At 32.1% G+C, this 13,632-nt stretch overlaps 2 long non-coding RNA genes across 2 annotated transcripts in view; both read left to right on the forward strand.

Annotated features, from left to right (window-relative positions):
- The window catches only part of LOC110263140, a 20,690-nt gene continuing 7,266 nt past the window's right edge, over positions 209–13,632 (forward strand). The window contains exons 1-2 of the long non-coding RNA XR_002348277.1: positions 209–794; positions 4,809–4,814. This is a non-coding gene — a long non-coding RNA (uncharacterized LOC110263140). The remainder of the gene's footprint in view (positions 795–4,808; positions 4,815–13,632) is intronic.
- On the forward strand, positions 6,368–7,507 carry LOC110263141. Its single transcript, XR_002348278.1, has 3 exons — positions 6,368–6,820; positions 6,906–7,182; positions 7,268–7,507. It is a non-coding gene; the product is annotated as an uncharacterized LOC110263141 (long non-coding RNA).

Here is a 13,632-nt window from a genome sequence, read left to right on the forward strand (position 1 = left end):
TCTTTTTCCCCGAAAAAGGTTGCAAAATCTTTTGAAGGGCTTCTACTACTTGTATAATAGCCGTGGCTTTAGAAGCCACGCGTCAGCCTCACATTCATTTGCAATAAAAAAATAAAAAAATGAGTAATCTAAACGCGTTTCATTCTCGCCCTCATCTTCTTTTTCTATTCTCTATCTTTCATTTTCTTACTTTCTCTCTCACCGTGTTGCTCTCACTCTCAAACCCAGTTCTCTGCTTCTCGGTCCCTTTTTGCATTCTATCATCCCTTGCCTTTGCTTGAGATACACACTCTCTCCTTCTCTCTCGATCACGAAGAGCGTTAGTCCGGCGGTTTGCTTCAAGGCAACTGAGGAATCGCATCCCACTTCCTCGCCAATGGTGGTTGCAGCTACAAAGTTCCAATCATCATCTTTTCAGGCGTCTTCGTTGTCGATTGGTAATGACTCCCTATCCCTCGAATTCAAATCGTGTCTTCTTCCATCTTTTAATTCAATATTATGCCTATCATCTATTTCTTGATCTCTCTCTTTGATATAAATGCCTGTGCGATTAGGGTTCATGGGAAAGGATCCTGGGAACAAATTTTGTTGGTCTGATTTGTCAGATTCATTTAAAAATCGGTGGTAGTTCTCAATAGAAAATCAGCCTAGGGTTCATGTCACTCTGCCTCTCTCTTATCTTGGGAAACAACAAGTTAGGTGGAAATTTTTACGGCGGCCCTGTCCTTTCTCTGTCCCCTTCTATCATGTGGCGTGTTTCACTGTTCAGTCCGAATTTCCTGTGATGTAGATATGTAGTGGTTATGACTTGTTTCAGATTCTTTGATATTTGTTTACTTTGATACTCAAGTTTCCTTTCAATTAACAAGATTTGTTTTTGCCCCTGTTTGGGCGTTCTTTTCTGATTCTGTTTTAAAAATTGGGTTTTTTTTGTTTTGACATAAGATGTTGTGTTCCAGTAACAGTAATTGTTTTTGGTCCTGTTTATCCATTCCCTTCCGATTTCCTTCTAAAAATTGGGTGGTTTTGTTTGTATTGCTGCTTGTGTGATAGATGAAACAAATGAACTATGCTTAGTGTCTAACTGATTCAGAAAAGCTCCTCTCTAATCTCACCCCTGGAAAGAATGTTGGAAGATAACACTCAGAATCATCAGAATGTGGATTTTAATTGATCATAGGGAGGAGAATGAAGAACATGCTTTTCTTCGGCTTCTGATAATGGATAAAGAAGTTAGTTATTATAGCTATTTTGATAGTTTTGTTGAATAAGTTTGTATAGCAAAATTTTAGTCACTTTAATTAGTTATTTGAATTGGATAATAACTGTTCAATGCACAGATTTAATCATGCTGGTTCAGATGCTTTTTGAACTTGGCTTTAACTAAAAATTTTATATGATGTTGACTAGAAACATAAATTGAGTTTACTACTACACATGTGTGGAGTGTAAGTGTTGATATTTCCTTATCTTATTTGTTATCAGTTTTAATGTGTTCTTTGAGGCTTTTATTTGTATGTGAAAATTCCAAAATATCTTCAATTTTCTAATTGATTTAAGGTGCTAGAAATGACATGCTTTAAAGTTTCTCAAATAAATTTTTCTCATAAGAAGGTCTCAAATTTCTGTATAATTTGTTCTTACTTTTGGTTAATGATTTGGACCCTTTCTTCCGGGTGTGAAAATTCTGAAATTGTGTTTGACTCTGTGTTCTCAGTTTTCCTTTGTTGTTTGTAGATTTTATTCTGGGCTGCAAATGCTGGAATAATTGCAATAACATAAAGTGTAGTATTTGTGTGTTCAAATCAGTTTAACAAAAACTTAGTGGCTTCAATTAGTCACTTGAATTGAATATTGCCTAATTAGTGAAATGACATGCTTTCAAATGTCAGTTTTTAATATTTTCTCATTCAAAGATTTCAAGGTTCTTTTTGTTCTTTGTTATAAGTTTGGGTGTATTTTTCGGATTTTTAATCTCGAGTTTGAATATGCTAAAAGCTTTTGAAAATAAGTGAACAAGTGCAGTTTTAATTTGATCAATTTATACATTCAAGTTCAAAAAACTATTGTGTTAAAACAGTGAAAAATTCTTTAAAAATATGTATGGTGTAATTTCAACCGCTGGGTTTCTTTATTTTATTCTTTGTTGTTTCTCTGATCTTTTGGTTTTTATTTTCTTGGGTACTTATTGTATCAATGCATATTTTGTTACCCTCTTTTATGAGTGATAGGCGTGATGGATGATGATTTGCTTTTGATGGTCTGCTCTGGTGTTTGCAGTGGCAACGGTGGCACTACTAGGTATGACTCTTCATTCATATTATTCTGTTTTTGTTATTTTTCATTTTATTTTTCACCTTTGTGACTTGATACGGTTCAATTTCAATTGCTGCCTTCCTCATTTTGTATGTTGAGAAGTCGTTACCTGTTTCCTTACTACTGTTTATTTTCTTCTTTTATGTTTTTCTGATGTTATTTGTCACAATCCTATTGAGTGTCAAATTCACCTTTGTGCCCTTTTTTTTTTGTCTTGAGAGTCAAAATTACCTTTGTGCCTCATTTTTCTTTTTTTTTTTTGTTTATTTCTTTATTCCTTTACTAAAGCTTTTTTTGGTTTTTATCTCTAATTATTTATGTGGGAAAACAGTTTGTTTTCCTCTTTTTTTGAAATAAAATTAGTAAGAAGCTTATCCCTATTTGTTATTCTATTTTGTTTATTTTTTTATTCCTTGATTAAATCTTTTTATTTTACAGATACTCATCATTTATTGAAGTTTTTCACTTCTTTTTCTGTTATTGGTTATGAAGTGTTAATTTGTTGTTTAAAAGTATTCTCTTGTCTCAGAAAAGAAATTTTTTGAAGCTTTTTTTTGGTTTTTATCTCTAATTATTTATGTGGGAAAACAGTTTGTTTTCCTCTTTTTTTGAAATAAAATTAGTAAGAAGCTTATCCCTATTTGTTATTCTATTTTGTTTATTTTTTTATTCCTTGATTAAATCTTTTTATTTTACAGATACTCATCATTTATTGAAGTTTTTCACTTCTTTTTCTGTTATTGGTTATGAAGTGTTAATTTGTTGTTTAAAAGTATTCTCTTGTCTCAGAAAAGAAATTTTTAACTTTAACCAAAAACCAGATATTTATTTTAGTTTCACTAATGATATTAAATCACTTTTTAATCTTTGGATTACTGATGCCATATTTCTTAATTTTGAGTCTTATATTTCTCGATTTTTAAAAGATATAATTTTATGTATTTGAATAATAAAATACTTTTGTTGTTAAAAGTGAAAAAACCTATTAAACTTATACGGTTCAATTCCAACTGCTGCCTTCCTCATTTTGTATCTTGAGAAGTCGTCACCTGTTTCCTTACAACTTTTTATTTTCTTTTTTTTCTGATTGTCTTTTTTTTTTTGGCACAACCAAATTGAGTTTCAAAGTCACATTTGTGCCTTTTTTTTATGGTGTTCTCTTGAGAGTCAAATTTTCTTTTGTGCCTTTTTTATCTTCATTATTGATACGAAATCAATTTTTAATCTTTTTATTACGAATGTCATATTTCTTAATTTTAAAACTTATTTTCCTCAATCTTAAATGATATAATTTTATGCAATTAAATAATAAAAAACTTTTGGTGAAAAATTTGAAAAACCTATGAAAACCTATGAGATTCTATACGTTGAGATTCAATACATTGCAATTTCTCTTTTATATCAAGAAAAGATAAGCACTTGCTAATTTTCTTTCTTGGTTTTGTTTGGCATTCTTTTGAAATAAGATGAGTAAGTATTTATCTTTTATTTTTTTTATTATCCTACAGCGCTTGAATTGTACTTCAATTTTTCACATGTCTATTTTTTGAATTATTCCACACAATGTAATTGAAGTCAAATTTATCTATCTACCTTTTTTGTTTTTTTGTTTTTTTTTCTTGTGTGTTTTTGTAACTAGATTTTGTTTTAGATTTAGTTATTTATTTTTTTGTAATTTCTGTTACAATTGATTGAATTGTTTCTTCATTCCTTGAGTATTAGTAATGTATTTAGAAGATGGTGTTATGTGTGTCTTTTTTATTTTGGTTAGTGCTGATTTTTGTTAAAAAAATATTTTATACTTCATAGATGATGATGTTGGCTTTACTAGAAAATCAGATTTTTGGTTTGTGATTTGATGCAATTCTTTATTTTCTTCTTTCTCTGTTTTACTGATGTGCTGGTTTTTATCTTCTTGGTTATTTACTTTAGAAATACACATTTTATTTTTTTTTCTTTTCTGAAATAAAATTAGTAACAAAATTAGGTTAACTTGTATTATTATATATCAATTGAATTGTACATCGATGTTATTTGAATTTAGTTATTTGTTTTTCTGAAATTTGGGGTACAATTTTATTAATTTTTTTTCAAAAATGTGATTTATAACAAAAAAAAAAGATAAGCAAATGTGAATTTTATTTCTCGGTTTTGTTCGCCATTCTTTTGAAATAAGATGAGCAAGTATTTTTTTTTTTTGGTTATCCTACAATGCTTGAATTGTACTTGAGTTGTTCATATATCTATTTTTTTTAATTCTTCCACACAAAGGAACTGAGAGCCAAATATATCTTTGTACATTTTTTGTTTTTAGTTTTTTTTCTTATGTGTTATTGGTAACTAGATTTCGTTTGTATAATAATTAGATCGTGAAAAATAATTGGAATACTGTTCTACAAAGGGCTATTGGAAAATTTTGGAAAATGTTGATCAGTGATACATTTTTTTGTCCAATTTCAAATGCTAGCTTCCTTAAGTTGTTTTATGAAAAGTCGTCAGTGTATTTTGTTACTATTCTGCATTTTATTCTTTGTTTGATCTGCTCATTTCTAAGTTTTTATTTGCTTGATTTTTAATTTTAGAAATACTCATTTATTTAATTTTGAATCCATAAATACTTTTGGCTGGAGATTTTGTTATAGTTGTCAGAAGATTAATTCAAACTTTTTTTTTCATTCTTTTTTGTTGTCTTTGTTTGTTGAGTAATGAACATTGTCTTATGAGAATCAAATACTACAACTTTTCAGATTAGTCAGATGATTTCTTTGAAGTTTCCGAGGTTGGGATTATTGGATTGATCAGTTTGTTGGGTTGGTCAGACCACTCTTCAAGCAGCTTTAAGCTTATGAATCGATGAAGCTAATGAGATTCGTAATCTTGGAGCTGTCTGGAGAGTGGCCTGAGCAGTTGGTCTATTTAGTTATCAAGCTTATTTTGATTCTTTTTTTGAGAAGTTTGAGTATTTGATTCTGTTGTCATATATTTGTAAATAAAATTAGTAAGAAATTTATCCCTATTTGTTACTCTCTTTTGTTTATATCTTCGTTCCTTGATTGTATTTCTTTTTTTCTTTTGAGCACAATTTTTGAACTTTATTGATGGCCACTTTGTTTTTTGGTATTTAACTACATAGATAATTTAGCTTGTGTGTATCTTCATTGGGAATATGATATAATTTTTATTGGAAATCTAATAATATAGGAAGCCTAATAAAATAATGATGTCTATACTAGAAGGTGTCCTCATCTAAGTCTACCACTCTTGGATCTATGCATAGGTTTTCTTTTTATTTTGATTCTCCATTTTCTCTCTGTGTTACTTCATGTTCTTTTTGTTATCTTTCTCTTCTCTCTCATCCTTTCTCTTGCTGTTACCTCTCAATTTATATAGAGGATAACTTAGGGTTAATATAGCTTACTATTTATACACCTTATTTGTGTATCAATTGTTGTTAGCTTAGGGCCTATATATAGGATTATTTAGTGGGGCCCGCAAATATCTTTCGATTAATATCTAAGGTCAATCAATATCTTTCAAATCTCTATCTTGCTTCCTTTTTTCCATCCAAAAATAAGGATTCTATGTATTTCGAAATTCAAATTACTCAATTGATGTGTGTTTATAAATAAAGACAGAACCCCTTGATCATGTCATATTTTTCTCACATTCATGTTGCTATTGTATGTGTTTTAGTTGCTGTTTTATTGACTGAAATTTATTTTCTCTTTCATCCTTTTAATTGCATTTTAAGATGAGAACTGCCATGGATATGGTTAATAAGATTAATCATGAGAAGGAAGCATGGAACCTCAAAGTTACGGTGATTAAGCTTTGGACTATTCCTACTTTTACTGGTCAGCTTCTCCCAAATTCCATGGAGATGATTTTGGTTGATGAATCTGAGTTATAGTGGTCTAAATCTATTAAATTTTTTTGGCTGTTTATTTTTTGTATTTAGATGTGTTTCTCCTTACCTTTTTTATATCGAGGTCTCAAATTTTGTTTCATTGAAATTTGTTTTTCTCTTTATTCCATTTGTCATTTATCAAAGAACTTCTCTCTGAGGGTATATATAAGTAGAACTGGATTGCAAGTTATAGTTGAGAAAAATATACCCATTTGCAATTTAAAAGGCACCATATAATAGGTACTGGATTGCAAGTTTAGTTGAGAAAAATATATCCATTTACTTAAAAGGCACATAATATACTTAATTGATTGCCCTGATCTTGCATATTAATATTTTTTCTACCTTCCATTCTGTACATAGAAATGGGATAGTGATCACATTGCCATGGCTTCTGAATTGAAAATCTTAAAAGATATACCCAAGTTTGCAGTGATGTTTAATAGCACTATGTTTATTGACAATCTTTTAAAAGATCTTAGAAAGTCTGAGAAGAAAGACGAGGATCAGAAATTTAAAAACAAGAAAAATAAGAAGAGAACAAACATCGAGACATCAAATCAGTTGCCAGAATTGATCACCAAGACAAAAGAAGAGGTAATTTTTATATATAAATAATAAATTACATATTATGATTGTTCTGGTTATTTTTGAGATAAGATTGAATTGATGCTTTCTTTAGGTTGAAGCTGAGTACAAGGCTGCATCGTTTGCCCCACATAGAAATGGGATAGTGATCACATTGCCATGGCTTCTGAATTGGAAATCTTAAAAGATATACCCAAGTTCGCAATGATGTTTAATAGTACTATGTTTATTGACAATCTTTTAAAAGATCTTAGAAAGACTGAGAAGAAAGACGAGGATCAGAAATTTAAAAACAAAAAAAAAATAAGAAGAAAACAAACATGGAGACATCAAATCAGTTGCCAGAATTGATCACCAAGACAAAAGAAGAGGTAATTTTTATATATAAATAATAAATTACATATTATGATTGTTCTGGTTATTTTTGAGATAAGATTGAATTGATGCTTTCTTTAGGTTGAAGCTGAGTACAAGGCTGCATCGTTTGCCCCAAATGTTACGGAGAGGAGACAAATACAATCTGAAAAAATACAATCTGAAACACTCTTCTATCTTTCTGAAACACACTCTTCTGTGTTTGAGACGTATTTTTGCATTTTGAAGCACACAATGCATTCTATAGCAATTAGGTTTGTAAGTATATAATATGTTTGTGTATTTGTATTACAGTGAGGCACCATTAGTTGTTGGATTGATATGGGGTGATAATTTTTTTTATTATTTAATATTTAAAATAGGAGAAAAGAAACCTATTTTTCTTGAAAAAATATTAATTATTAAAAAACTTCAATTTTGAGGCATCTAGATGTGTTTGAGGAATGCAATATATAAAATAACTTTTTTTTATTAAATACTTTAATTTTGAGCCTTCTATTTCTCAATTTTTAAAAGATATAATTTTATGCCTTTGGAATAACAAAATACTTTTGTTGTAAAAAGTAAAAAAATCTATAAAATTTAATGTTCCAATTTCAACTGCTGCCGTCCTCATTTGTTGTTTTTGTCCTCATTTGTCATTTTTTTGTCACCGCCAAATTGAATTTCAAATTCACTTGTGTGGTTTAAGTATATTGAAAAATGACAACTTATATTTTTGTAAAATAATTTTTTTATCCAATATATAAATTATTTTAACATGATAAATAAAAGAATCTTTTTAATATACATAAATTATATTGGTTATGGTTCTTATTCATGTTTATCTTTTGAATTGTATTGTTTATATTTTTAAGTTGTATTCGCATAATTTATGAAGTTGAACAAGATACAATGTACTGTGAAGCAGAATTTGTATAGCCAAGAAGTGCTGATCAAAATGAATGTTTCGAAAAACATGGATATTTATGCAAATTTTAAGAAATTAAAAAATAATACTTATGTATTTTGAGTTGTGATAAAGTAAATAAATTTATTACATTTAATTAAAAATTTAATATACTAGACTGCTTTTAGTAACGTAAAAAGATTAAAACAAGAAACAGAAATTTTCAACAATTTTCAACCCGTGCAATGCACGGGGTCTTCTGCTAGTATATATATAAATATAATAAACGACTGATCACATAGCAAGAGCAGCTTTATTCATAACCATTAATCAAATTAAAGAATATAAGCTAAGATGCCATCCTCAATTACAAAAAAAAATAACCTATGCTATGCTAAAGTCAAAGCTATTCAGGTCGATCCTGCAGTCTCATATAGTCATGACCATTCTAACAAGTGCCCCCATCAAATCCAACCGTGATAGAAATGGTTCTACAAGTTGATAATCAATTGTTTCTACTAAAACACAATTCAACGACACATTGACTGATCAAGTACATTATTGATAACTCTTAAAATGAATGAGAGAATGTGATAGTGGTCAACGGCTTGCTAATATAAAAGTCAAAATAATAAAGGGCACCCAAATTACCTATTTTTAAAATAGTCTTATTTTAAAAATAAAAAGAAAGCTAAAATCAATTAAATGATATAGCAATCTAAACCACTAGTGTTACAACCCCACAATCCTTATACACTCTCCTCAAACACAAGCTGCTTGTCAAGTTGCCGTCTTTGCACCAGCGGTCAACGTCGATTCTGGCCTGCTGTTGGCCTGTCCACTCTTCACTGGTAAGGCCCGATATTTCGTTCTATTCGCAGTGATCAAATGTGATTAGGGTTTGTTGAGTTACAGTCAATGAAACTCTTGCATATATCGATCGTGCTAACAATTCTCCCCTGTCTTCTGCACAAAAGTTCTAATATTGAGATAGTTGAGGTTTTTTATCCAATTTCATGTATGATTACCTACAATTTTGAAAAAAATTGAGTTGCCCACTGCCTACCATGGAGTAAATGCATGACAACTCTTAACGTACTAGCAAACCAAAATCTCCGATGTACTCAGAAATAGTATAATTATTTAACAAAACGTACACAGTTATATCCATGCTCTGGGATTGATGTGCTTCTTTTTCCTCATCTTTTCGGTTTAGTTTCCCTTATAAAGAACAAGTAGAGTATTTTAGCTTATAACCATGTCTTGTGCTGATTAACTCCTCGCATTGTATACAAGTTAATTTTTTTCTAGTTTATATAAACAAAATTTACTTGCATTATGTGTTGTTGGAGTTAATGTGATGATTTTTTTGCCTGCATCATGTTATTATGAATTTAAGATGGCTAGGAAAGGCTGGTTTACCAAAAAAGCTAAATCAGGACCAGCATGTCAACAATCTCAAAAGGCTCCGGCTCCGGCTCCGTTTCTGGCTTCGGATCTCCACCAAGATGACTCTGAAATTCCCCCAGAAAGCTGTGATAGTGTCCATACAATCGTACGCCCGTTCCGTCCACAGAGCTCAGAGTCGGAAAGGATGGAAGATCACAGAGTATTGGACGGTTATATATATATACCTATTTTGAAACAAGCATCAGCGCGCCCCAATCCCAGCGCCCCACAATCTTTATACGCTCTCCTCAAACACAAGCTGCTTGTCAAGTCGCCGTCACTGCGCCAGCGCTCAACGTCGATTCCGGCCTGCTGTTGGACTGTCCACTCTTCACCGGTAAGTCCTGAGATTTCGTTCTATTCGCAGTGGTCAAATGTGATTAGGGTTTGTTGAATTACCGTCAATGAAACTCTTGCATGTATCGATCGTGCTAACAATGCTCCCCTGTCTTCTCCACAAAAGTTCTTATATTGAGATAGTTGGGGTTTTTTATCCAATTTCATGTATGATTACCTACAATTTTGAAAAAATTTGAGTTGCCCACTGCCTACCATGGAGTAAATGCATGACAACTCTTACAGGGATTGATATGCTTCTTTTTCCTCTTCTGATCTTTTCGGTTTAGTTTCCGTTATAAAGAACAAGTAGAGTATTTTAGCTTATAACCATATCTTGTGCTAATTAACTCCTCGCATTGTATACAAGTTAATTTTTTTTTAGTTTATATAAACAAAATTTACCCGTATTATATGTTGTTGGAGTTAATGTGATGATTTTTTGCCTGCATCATGTTATTATGAATTTAAGATGGCTAGGAAAGGCCGGTTTACAAAAAAAAGCTAAATCAGGACCAGCATGCCAGCAATATCAAAAGGCTCCGGCTCCAGCTCTGGCTCTGGCTCCGGCTTCGGCTCTCCACCAAGATGACTCTGAAATTCCCCCAGCAAGCTGTGGTAGTGTCCATACAACCGTACGCCCGTTCCTTTCACCGCATAGTGAACCAAGGCCTGCTTCACAGACGAGCACTTATAGCATTCAGAACTCGGAGCCGAGACACGTACACTTGGAAGCCAATGCTCATGAGGTGGATTCTATTGATCAAGAAATTGACGACCTCTTTGTTGCTTCTAGAGCTCAGAGTCGCAAAGGACGGAAGACCACAGAGTATTGGACGGTTAAGATCATCGGTAACGTATCTATTAGATTTAACTTGCTCAATTTACGCTAGAGTATGTGTTATTTATTTTAATTCGTGCATACGGTCTACAACAGAGACATATATAAAGGTGTATAATTTTTTTGTAGATTCCGATGACACAATCAAGTTGGCTAAACTGAGCGTGAGGGAGGCTATGGAACGGCCCAATGATAGAAGGATCATGCTTAGGTTCAACAATAAAAAGCAAGCAGTTGGAGACGAAGCTGGACTGTTGAGTGGCGTTCTTGGTATGCTGGGATCTGACTCCTATCTGTGAGGAAAGTTGGTGTCATGTTATCACTAAAGACAAAGTTTATAACGCATGTGTCAAGGTAAGAGTTTATATCCGTTCTAAGTTAGATCTGCTTATTCATGATTATAATTGATTATTTTAAGAATTTTTAATTTATTCTTAAACTAAAATAACTTAACTATAACAAAAATTGTCTGTATATGAAATGTGCATGAATGTACCGATTTTATTCACCAACTTGTGTGTACTCTTAAGAGCTGAGTTGCCATTTTTTCTTTTTAATTTGTTGGCTTATGGATTGATATTAATGACATATATTCATTTCCAATGCTTTGTGCATTTTATAATCAGTATTATAATTGAGTCATTAGATATCTTTTACTCCATTTTTTTGGGTTCCTGTCGGTTGGTGCAGCTTCTTCGATTTAGTCTTTATTGCTAAAAGATGCTTTTGTAATGGGTGGCTACCTTTGACCAACTCCTTGACCAGGGAATATTCTAGCAAATATTTTTAACAAATCGTGTCATTTATGCAGCAAATCTTTCATTTTGATGAAGATAGTGAAGGAATTATATGAAAAAATATTTTAAAAAGTATGGGGAAGTCTTGGAAAGATACAAGGCTGAGGTTGTATGATGATTGCTACGAGCCAACATTGTCGATTGAAGAAAATATCGAAAACCGTTCGTCGGGAATTGATCGAGATCACTGGAGATGGTACCTTGATTATGATTATCGCGCCAAACCTGAGACAAAGGTAAAAATATTATTTATATTGGTATAATATAGTACAATCACCTTTGCTTTGTGCCTTTTTTAAAACAGTTTCTAATCCCCGTTTATCTCTGATGGACCAATAGGAGAAGTGCCGGAAAAATGCGATAAATCGATCAAAACAGTTGTATACCCACATTGGCGGTTCGAAAAGCCTAGCTCAGCGGAGGGAAGAAGAGGTAGTGTACTTTTTTATTCACTCTTCGGTTTTGAACTGCTCTGCATAATTCACTCCTTGGACTATCTTTGTGTCTACATTCTCCCTGATTTCGTGGATTTTGGTGATGGATTAAACTTTGTTATTTCAGTCAGAACAAGAAGGAAGGATAGTCGGTAGAGGAGAGTTATGGATCAAGGTTCACAAAAGAAGGGATGGCTCTTATATTAATGATGAGGCAAGAGAAATTGGTGTAAGTACAACTTAATATGGTTAGTCATCACCATTATGATATCTAATGTATCCATTGTTCATTGTTGCTTCTTAGTTGCCCATTCCTTGTGTGCTGAGCTAAGAATAAGTTGTGGGACCCTTTTAATTCAATGTCTACAAATAAGTTTTTGGTTCCAACACTTATACTATGATATAAAGTTGTTACATGTGAACGATTCAATTAATTTACAAAATATCTGTATGACCGAAAATGTTCTTTATTTGGGCAGAAATTTTGTTAAGTGCTTTATGAATAATGATGTTTTAACACCTCTAAGTATTTGGATCAAAATATATATGTAACACATGATTAGGAGCAATTATCAAAATTACTAGATGTATATCCCTATGCATGCTTATGCTTATCGTGTGCCTCAAATATAAACTCAGTTTAAGTTTTAATTAAGTTGAATGTACTTGAATCGGATCCATATTATTATTTTATGTCTGTAGGAAAGACTTCTGGAGATTGAGCAACAGGATGAGTTTTCTAGAGTGTTGTCTCAAAATGATTCCATTGCTCAAGTTTTCGCAAGAGAGAAACCGGGTAGAGTGCGTGGAGTGGATAATGGACCAACTCCTAGTCAACTCTTTGGTACAAATTTGCAACCGTCAGTAAACAGAGTCCAAGTAGAGGAGACGCAAAGGAAGCTAAATGAACTACAGACAGAACTGAAAGCTGAAAAGTTGAAAAGGAAGGCGATAGAAGATGAAGCAGCAGCAGACAAAAAAAGGATAAAGGTAATGGAGAGTGCTTTGATTTATTTTTTTCAACGGCAGAATGAGGAGCTGCCACCAGAGATTGCTGCAGGGATGTGTTCAATGGAATGATACAGTAGAAAATAGTACTTTAGGATTGAAATTATTTTGGATTGATGCATACTTTTTTTTAAGTAGACTATGCTACTCTTAGCAAGAGATTCTATTTTGTTGATATTTTGATAAATACATTTTGGTTTGTGGATATTTTTCTGGTTTTGTCACAAGTTTAGATTATATCCATGAATATAATCACTGCTAAAATAATTAGAAATCCAAGGAACAAAACTTGATAATATTTAAGAAAATTTTATGTGATTTCATAAATAAAATCCCAAATTTTGTGTTTCTTTTCTTTTTTTAATTTTTTTCTTAACTTGGCGGCGGTTTTAAACCGCCAAAAAGTCTAAAAAAAATAGGACACTCGTATCGGAGATTGCGGCGGTTAGCAACTGTCTGTAAATATGTACACAACAAGTCCTATACTGCGGTGGTTTTAACATAGCCGCAAAATTTATTCGAAAAGCAAAAATTGAGTTGATTCGCGGCGGTTTTAAAAACGCTAATAAACAAGATGATAATCGTGACAAACAAGTTTTGCGGCGGTTTACTTAACACTTGCCGCGAAATATGTATTTAGCGGCGGTTATACCAGCGGTTGTTGAAAACCGCCGCTGAACTCACTCCAGCGC

Source organism: Arachis ipaensis, chromosome B06 (assembly GCF_000816755.2).
Source record: "Arachis ipaensis cultivar K30076 chromosome B06, Araip1.1, whole genome shotgun sequence".
Taxonomy (NCBI): Eukaryota; Viridiplantae; Streptophyta; class Magnoliopsida; order Fabales; family Fabaceae; genus Arachis; species Arachis ipaensis.